Here is an 8716-nt window from a genome sequence, read left to right as displayed (position 1 = left end):
TTGTGTTATTATTTGATTGATTTCCATCTTTCCTTCTAGACTAGCACTCCTCAAAGTATGGTTTACTGGCCAGTGCTGATCTGCAAATTATTTATTACTTATCCTCCAGGAGATAAAAACAGAAACTAAGATTAAGTTTTTAGAAACTTTTATAACAATTTGATATAGTAATTATGGTTTGTATTTTTCATATTTGACTTTTTATTTTGTTTTTCTAGTAATTCATTTTTCTTATAATCTACAAAAGCATCTGTCCACAACTGACTTCTTAAATTTTTTAACTGATTGTAACAGAAAACAACTAACGAAATAGTAACAGTAAAGTCTTCTGTATCAATAATTACTTTAAATGTAAATGGATTAGATTCTCTAACCAAAAGACACAGAGTGGCTGAGTGAATTAAAAACAAGACCCAACTACATGCTGTCTACAAGAAATTCACTTTATTTATTTATTTATTTATTTTAGAAACTCACTTTAGATTTAAGGACACATATAAGCTGAAAATGAAAGGATGGAAAAAAATATTCCATGGAAATGGTAACCAAAAGAGAGCAGGGTTTGAAAGAAAAAAAGTCGCAAGAGAAAAAGGACATTATATACTGATAAAAGGATCAATCTACCAGGAAGATATAACAGTTACATATGCATCCAAGGTCAGAGCACATAAATAATATATAGCAAACACTGACAGAACTGAAGGAAGAAATAAACACCAATACAACAAAAGTAGGAGACTTCAGTTCCCCACCTTCAATAATGGACTGTAACATCTGAACAGAAGATCAGTAAAGAAATAGAGGGCCTGAATAACACAATAGAGCAACCATTTGCTAACATATGTAGAACATTCTACCCCACAACAGTAGAATACACATTCTCCTCAAGCACACACAGATCTTTCTCCAGGATAGCTCACATGTTAAGACAAAAAACTAGCCTTAACAAATTTAAGAAGATTGAAATCATACCACAAAGAAATGAAACTGGAAATCAATAGAAAAAGGAAAACTGGAAAATTGACAAGCATGAAAATTAAACAACATACTCTTGAACAACCACTGGTTCAAAGAAAAAAATCAAAAAGGAAATTAAAAAATATTTTGAGACAACAAAAATGAAAACACAACACACCAAATTTATGGGATGCTGCAAAAGCAGTACTAAAAGGGAAGTTCATAGAAATAAATGCCTGTGTTAAAAAAGAAAAAAGATTTCAAATAAACAACTTACCTGTGCACATCAAGAAACTAGGAAAAGGAGGAACAAGCTAATTGGCAGAAGGAAGGACACAACAAAGGTAAGAGCAGAAATAAATGAAATAGAAAACAGAAAAACAGTAGCAAAAAATGAAGCTAAGAGCTGTTTTTTTAAAAAAATAAAGTTTACAAATTTTGCCTAGACTGAGAAAAAAACAGAGAAGTCCCAAATATTAAAATCGGAAATGAAAGAAGAGACATTGCAACTGATGCCACAGAAATGAAAAGTATCAAAAGAGACTATGATGCACAACAGTATGCCAACAAATTGGATAACCTAGAAGAAACAGATAAATTCCTAGAAACATACTATAAATAAAATCATGAAGAAATAGAAAGTATGAATAAACCTCTAACCAACAAAGAGATTGACTCAATAATCAAAAACCTCCCCAAAAAGAAAAGTTCAGGACCAGATGGTTTCACTGATGAATTCTACCAAACATTTAAAGACAAATTAACACCAATCCTTCTCTTTCAAAAAACTGAAAAGGAGGGAACACTTGAAAACTCATTTTAAGAGGTCAGCATTACTTTGATACAAAAGACAGACAAAAACACCACAAGAAAAGAAAACTACATGCCAACCTGATGAAAAGAGGTGCAAAAATCCAGAGCAAAATGCTAACAAAGCAAATTCAGTAGCATATTAAAATGATCATAAGCATGACAAAGTGAGATTCATCCCTGGGATACAAGGATGTTTCAACATACAAAAATCAATTAATGTGATACACAACATTAATAGAATAAAGAATAAAAATCATATGATCATCTAAATGGATGCAGAAAAAGCATTTGAAAAAATCTAACACCTTTTATGATAAAAACTCTTAATAAACTAGGTATAGAAAAAAATGTACCTCATCATAATAAAGGATATATATGACAAGCCCACAACTAACATACTCAATGGTGAAAAGCTAAAACCTATTCTTTTAAGATCATGAACAAGGCAAGGATGCCCACTCTCACCACTTCTGCTTAACATAGTACTAGAAGACTTAGTCAGAGAAATTAGGCAAGAAACAGAAATAAAAGCCATCCAAATTAGAAAGGAAGAAGTAAAAGTGTTCCTGTTTGCAGACAACATGATCTTATATATAGAAAACCCTAAAGATTCCATTTTTTAAAAAGCTCTTAGAACTAATAAATTCAGTAAAGTTGCAGGTTACAAAATCAACATACAAAAATCAGTAGCATTTATACAGACTAACAATGAACTATCTGAAAAGGAAATTAGGAAAATTATCCTACTTATAATAGCACCAAAAGGAATAAAATACATATGAATAACCTTAACTAAAGGGGTGAAAGACTTGTATACTGAAAACTATAAATCACTGATAAAAGAAATGAATATGACACAAACAAATGGAAAAACATCTTGTGTTCACTGATTGGAAGAATTGATATTGTTAAAATGACCATACTATCCAAAGTAATCTACAGATTCATTGTATTCTCTATCAATATCCCAATGGCATTTTTTACAGAAACAGAAAAAACAATTCTAAAATTCATATGAAATCACAAAAGACTGTGAATAGCCAAATCAATTTTGAGAAAGAAGAACAAAGCTGCAGTATCACAGTTCCTGATTTCAAAATATATTACAAAGCTAGAGTAATCAGAACAGTACGGTACAATATCATTTTAATTAAAACATAAAATCAAAACAGAGTACAAAGCAGAGAGATAAATCTGTGCGTATATGGTCAACTAATATTTGACAAAGGTACCAGGAATACACAATGGGAAAAGGATAGTTTGTTCAACAAAAAGTGTGGGGAAAACTGGATATCTACATGTAAAAGAATGAAACTGGACCCTTACTTTACATCATACAGAAAAATCAACTCAAAATGGATTAAATTCTTAAACCTAAGACCAAAAACTGTAAAACTCCTAGAAGAAAACGTAGGAGAAAAACTTCATGACAGTGGCCTTGGCGATGATTTCATAGATATAACAGCAAAAGCACAGGCAACAAAAATAAGCAAGTGGTACTACATCAAACTAAAAAGTTTCTGCACAGTAAAGGGAGCAATTAAAAGGCAACGTACGGAATGGGAGAAAATATTTGCAAATCACATATCTGAAAAGGGGTTATTGTCTAAAATATATGAGGAATTCCTACAATTCAATAGTTAAAAAAAAAACTAATACTCTGATTTAAAAATGAACTAGACTTGAACATTTCTCTAAAAAAGACATACAAAAGGTCAATGGTATATGAAAAAATGCTCAACATCACTAATTATCAGAGAAATTCAAATCAAAACCACCATGAGATATCACCTCACATCTGTCAGTTTGCTTATTATCAAAAAAAAAGACAGGAAGTGTTGGCTAGGATGTAGAGAAATTGGAACCCTTGTACATTGTTGGTGGGAATGCAAAATGGTGCCACTGCTATGGAAAACAGTACGGAGGTTTCTCAAAAAATTAAAAATAGAACTACCATATAATCCAGCAGTCCCATTTGTGGGTATTAATCCAAAAGAATTTAAATCAGGATCTCTAAAAGATAATAGTGCTTTTATGTTTATTACAGCAATATTCACAATAGCCACGATGTGGAAATAACCTAAATGTCCACCAATAGATGAATGGATAAAGAAAATGTGGTATATACATAAAATAGAATACTCTTTGACCTTAAAAAGAAGGAACTCTTGCAATATACAACATGAATGAACCTTGAGGACATTATGCTAAGAAAAATAAGCCAATCACAGAAAGATAAATATTGAATACTTCCACTAATATAAGGTATCTAAAATAATCAAATTCATAGAATCAAAGAGTGGAATGGTGGTTGCCAGGGGCTAGAGAGAGGAGGAAATGGGGATAAAGTTTCAGTCAAGAAAGATAAATAAGCTCTAGAGATCTGCTGTTCAACATTGTACCTGCAGTCAACAATAATATATTATACACTTAGAAACTGGTTAAGAGGATAGATCTTATGTTAAGTGATCCTCTCACTATAAAATAAAATACAATATAAAATGAAAGTGGGGACTTCCCTGGTAGCGTGGTGGTTAAGAATCCGCCTGCTGATGCAGGGGACACGGGTTCGAGCCCTGGTCCGATAAGATCCCACATGCCACAGAGCAACTAAGCCTGTGCACCACAACTACTGAGCCTGTGCTCTAGAGCCCACGAGCCACAGCTACTGAGCCCACGCGCCTAGAGCCCATGCTCCACAACAAGAGAAGCCACCGCAATGAGAAGCCCGCGTACCACAACGAAGACCCAACACAGCCAAAAATAAATAAATAAATAAACATAAAAAATAAATAAATAAAATGAAACTGGTTTTTGATTACAGATAGTTCAAGAAGCACTGTTCTGGACCAGGGATCAGCAAACTTTTCCTGTAAAAAGTGAGAGTAAACATGTAGGCTTTCCAGGCCAATCAGTCTCTGTTGCAACACATAACTCTGCCCTTTTAGCATGAAAGCAGCCATAGACCATACATAAACAATGAATATGTCTGTGTTTCAATAAAACTTTATATTAAAAAAAGATGATGGGCCAGATTCGATCCACAAGCTGTAGTTTGCCAACCCCTGTTATAAGCCATGAAACTCCAGGGAGCAGATGTCTCATTTGTTTTAGTCTTCACTGTCTCTCCAGTGCCTAAAATATCCTTCACATAATAGGTACTCAATAACTATGTATTTAAAGATGATTAGTCTACTTTATGATGCAGGTGCAGGTCTTGCCTGAATTGATGTAGACGTCATATGTCCAGGGCTATCAATGCCATGGATGACCATGATAAGAATGTTAACTGACTCTGGTTAACCACAGATAACCAGATAAAAACCACAGATGTTCCACAGATCAAATATAGTCTGGGAAGCAAAGGCAGTCACCAGTTGCTTGAAAAAAGAAAGGAAGAGGGTACTGGCACTTGGTAGGGTTTTAAGGAAGCTGTGAAAGTTTGAGAAGAATGGTAAGGGAAGCTAAAAGTGGTGTGTGATAGATACATTGCTGAGCTGAGGTTGGAGAGCATGAGTGAGAGATGGCAATGACCCAGAGGGCAGCAGTGTCCTCTAACAAGGCCCTGGGCTTGGTGTTCCAGGTAGATTAGCCTAGAAGGAAGACTGTTGAATACATCCTTGTCCTTTTCCTCTTTAAAAACCTCTGATGATACCACAGGAGTGTGAGGGAGACCACGAGTACCATTTCAAGGCAGCTCTAAGCACACTGAGTAGACACCATGAGCAAGGCTCACCAACCCAAGTTGAAAAAAATTTAAGGACAAGAAGTTATCACTGAAATTAAACAGCAACAGATGTATCCAAGGAATATTGTGGGAATTTGATTCCTTTATGAATCTTGTGATAGATGAATGTGTGGAGATCATATCCAGGGCAACAGAACAATATTGGAAAGGGGATAATACAAGGAAATAGTATCATCATGTTAGAATCCTTAGAAAGAGTATAAATGATGGCTGTGTTCAGCAGAGAAATCAATTTCTTCCACACGTCCCATCCCCAAAGGGCTTGTTTTATTGTGATGTAAAAGTCAGGTGATACACACTTGTCATATTAAATTTTTTACTGAAATTTTTAAAAACCCAAAATGCTGATAACTTGCTAAGATCAGATCCAAAATCCCCTGACATCGAAAGTCTTTGATCATTTGGTTCCAAACTACCTTTCTCATCACTTCATGCCAGCTTCCCCTTCCCCAAAATATATTGTTCCTAGAGCCACACCAGGCCATTTACTCTTTCCCTCAACATGCCTGATGCTTTCACATCTTGACACCTTGGCTCTAGCTATTCTCTTCCCTGCAATGCCTTTCTCTTCCTCTTCATCCAGCAAAGTCTTAGTCCCCCCCTTGGAGACCTACAGTGTGAAGCCTTCATGGCTCACTTACCAGATAGTTTGTCTCTCATTCCACTGCTCTGCCATTACATTCTATCCCAATCATTTGTTTGCATGTCTGCCTGTGCGCTGAGACAGGGAGTTCCTTGAAAGCTAGTTTTAATATTCTGGTGCTTAAGCAGAATTGGCAAAAATGCAAAGAGCCCGTGATCTGCATTTAAAGCAATTATAGCAGTATTTTGTCCTGCATTCTCTCTTGCTACACTGATTTTCCTGCCTGCATTTATCCCTTCCCAGCTGAATCTTTTCTTTTGCTCTTCTCAGACCCAGACACAGGAGAAAACCTTTCTATGCAAGGTTGATAAGCTTATCTGTAAGAAGGGCTAAATAAATGTTTCAATTGTGTTTTTAAATTATTGAATACCCAAACCCACAAAGACATTTTTGAGGACTTTTCAATCCCATGTGTATTTTCAGGGAAGTGTATCTAATATGTTTTTATTAGTTAATTTACATTTAGCTTATCAACATAATGTACTTTTAGTCATTACACTCCAAATCTAACACATTCCCTTAGGAAGCACAACAATCTATTTTTTCTCTATTAACAGAGTGTTGTTTTCGCCAACTGAAACTTGACACATAATAATATAAATTAAACTGAATTTCTGGTTTCTTTAAAATAAAGTTTCTGAATGAACACAATAGAGTGCAAGATCTTTGGGTTAGTACCATCAGGGGACTACATTGGAACCCGACTCTTTTTTTTCTTTCCTTTTTATTTTTTAACTTTTTCTTTTTTTTGGCTGAATCAGGTCTTAGTTGTGGCACGCAGGATCTTTCATTCTGGCACACAGGCTCTTCGTTGTGTTGCATGGGTTTCTCTCTTGCAGTGGCGCACAGGCTCCAGAGCATGCAGGCTCTGTAGTTAAGGCATGCAGGCTCTCTAGTTGTGGCATGTGGGCTTGGTTGCCCCATGGCATGTGGGATCTTAGTTCCCCGACCAGGGCTTGAACTGACATCCCCTGCATTGCAAGACGGATTCTTAAACATTGGACCACCATGGAAGTCCCTCTCTCTTTCTTTCTTTCTTCTTTCTGTCTTTATTTCTTTCTTCCTTCCTTCCTTCCTCTCCCTCTTTCTTTCTTTTTTCTTTCCCTCTTTCTTTTTTCCTTTCCCTCTTACTTTGTTGTGTCATGAAACAGTTTCATATCATAACATTTTAATTTTATCATAATAAAAACATATTTTAAAGCCATTTGAGGTTACATGGAACACACTCAAAAGCTGTAGCATCAAAATGAAACAGTGTGAGGGGGGAGCTTCAAGATGGTAGAAGAGTAACACGTGGAGATCACCTTCCTCCCCACAAATACATCAGAAATACATCTACATGTGGAACAACTCCTACAGAACACCTACTGAACGCTGGCAGAAGACCTCAGACCTCCCAAAAGGCAAGAAACTCCCCACGTACCTGGGTAGGGCAAAAGAAAAAAGACAAAACACAGACAAAGAATAGGGACAGGAACTGCACCAGTGGGAAGGAGGTGTGAAGGAGGAAAGGTTTCCACACACTAGGAAGCCCCTTCGTGGGCAGAGACTGCGGGTGGCAGAGGGGGGAAGCTTCAGAGCCAAGGATGAGAGCGCAGCAACAGGGGTACGGAGGGCAAAGCGGAGAGATTCCCACACAGAGGATCGGTGCTGACCAGCACTCATCAGCCCGAGAGGCTTGTCTGCTCACCCGCTGGGGCGGGCGGGGGCTGGGAGCTGAGGCTCCAGCTTAGGTCGGATCGCAGGGAGAGGACTGGGGTTGGCGGCGTGAACACAGCCTGAAGGGACCTAGTGTGCCACAGCTAACCGGGAGGGAGCCCGGGAAAATGTCTGGAGCTGCCGAAGAGGCCAGAGACTTTTTCTTGCCTCTTTGTTTCCTGGTGCGCGAGGAGAGGGGATTAAGAGCGCCGCTTAAAGGAACTCCAGAGACGGGCGTGAGCCGCGGCTATCAATGCGGACCCCAGAGACGGGCATGAGACGCTAAGGCTGCTGCTGCCGCCACCAAGAAGCCTGTGTGCAGCACAGGTCACTCTCCACACCGCCCCTCCTGGGAGCCTGTGCAGCCCGCCACTGCCAGGGTCCCGTGATCCAGGGACAACTTCCCCGGGAGAACGCACGGCGCGCCTCAAGCTGTTGCAACGTCATGCCAGCCTCTACCACTGCAGGCTCGCCCTGCACTCCGTACCCCTCTCTCCCCCAGCCTGAGTGAGCCAGAGCCCCCGAAGCAGCTGCTCCTTTAACCCCGTCCTGTCTGGGAGAGAACAGACGCCCTCAGGTGACCTACATGCAGAGGCGGGGCCAAATCCAAAGCTGAACCCCGGGAGCTGTGCGAACAAAGAAAAGAAAGGGAAATCTCTCCCAGCAGCCTCAGGAGCAACGGATTAAATCTCCACAATCAACTTGATGTACCCTGCATCTGTGGAATACCTGAATAGACAATGAATCATCCCAAACTGAGGAGGTGGACTTAGGGAGCAATGATATTTTTTTTTCCCTTTTTCTCTTTTTCTGAGTGTGTATGTGTATGCTTCTGTGTGTGATTTTGTCTGTATAGC

General features: G+C 38.4%; 1 pseudogene across 1 annotated transcript; it reads left to right on the top strand.

Annotated features, from left to right (window-relative positions):
- Nucleotides 1-474: 474 nt before the first annotated feature.
- Nucleotides 475-8233, top strand: LOC309609182 (small nuclear ribonucleoprotein G pseudogene; annotated as a pseudogene). Its single transcript has one exon. The product of its transcript is annotated as a small nuclear ribonucleoprotein G pseudogene (transcript).
- The last annotated feature ends 483 nt before the right edge of the window (nt 8234-8716 follow it).

This window comes from Balaenoptera borealis, assembly GCF_965194805.1.
Source record: "Balaenoptera borealis genome assembly, chromosome: 13".
NCBI lineage: Eukaryota > Metazoa > Chordata > Mammalia > Artiodactyla > Balaenopteridae > Balaenoptera > Balaenoptera borealis.
This window is presented reverse-complemented; position numbering and strand designations above follow the sequence as displayed.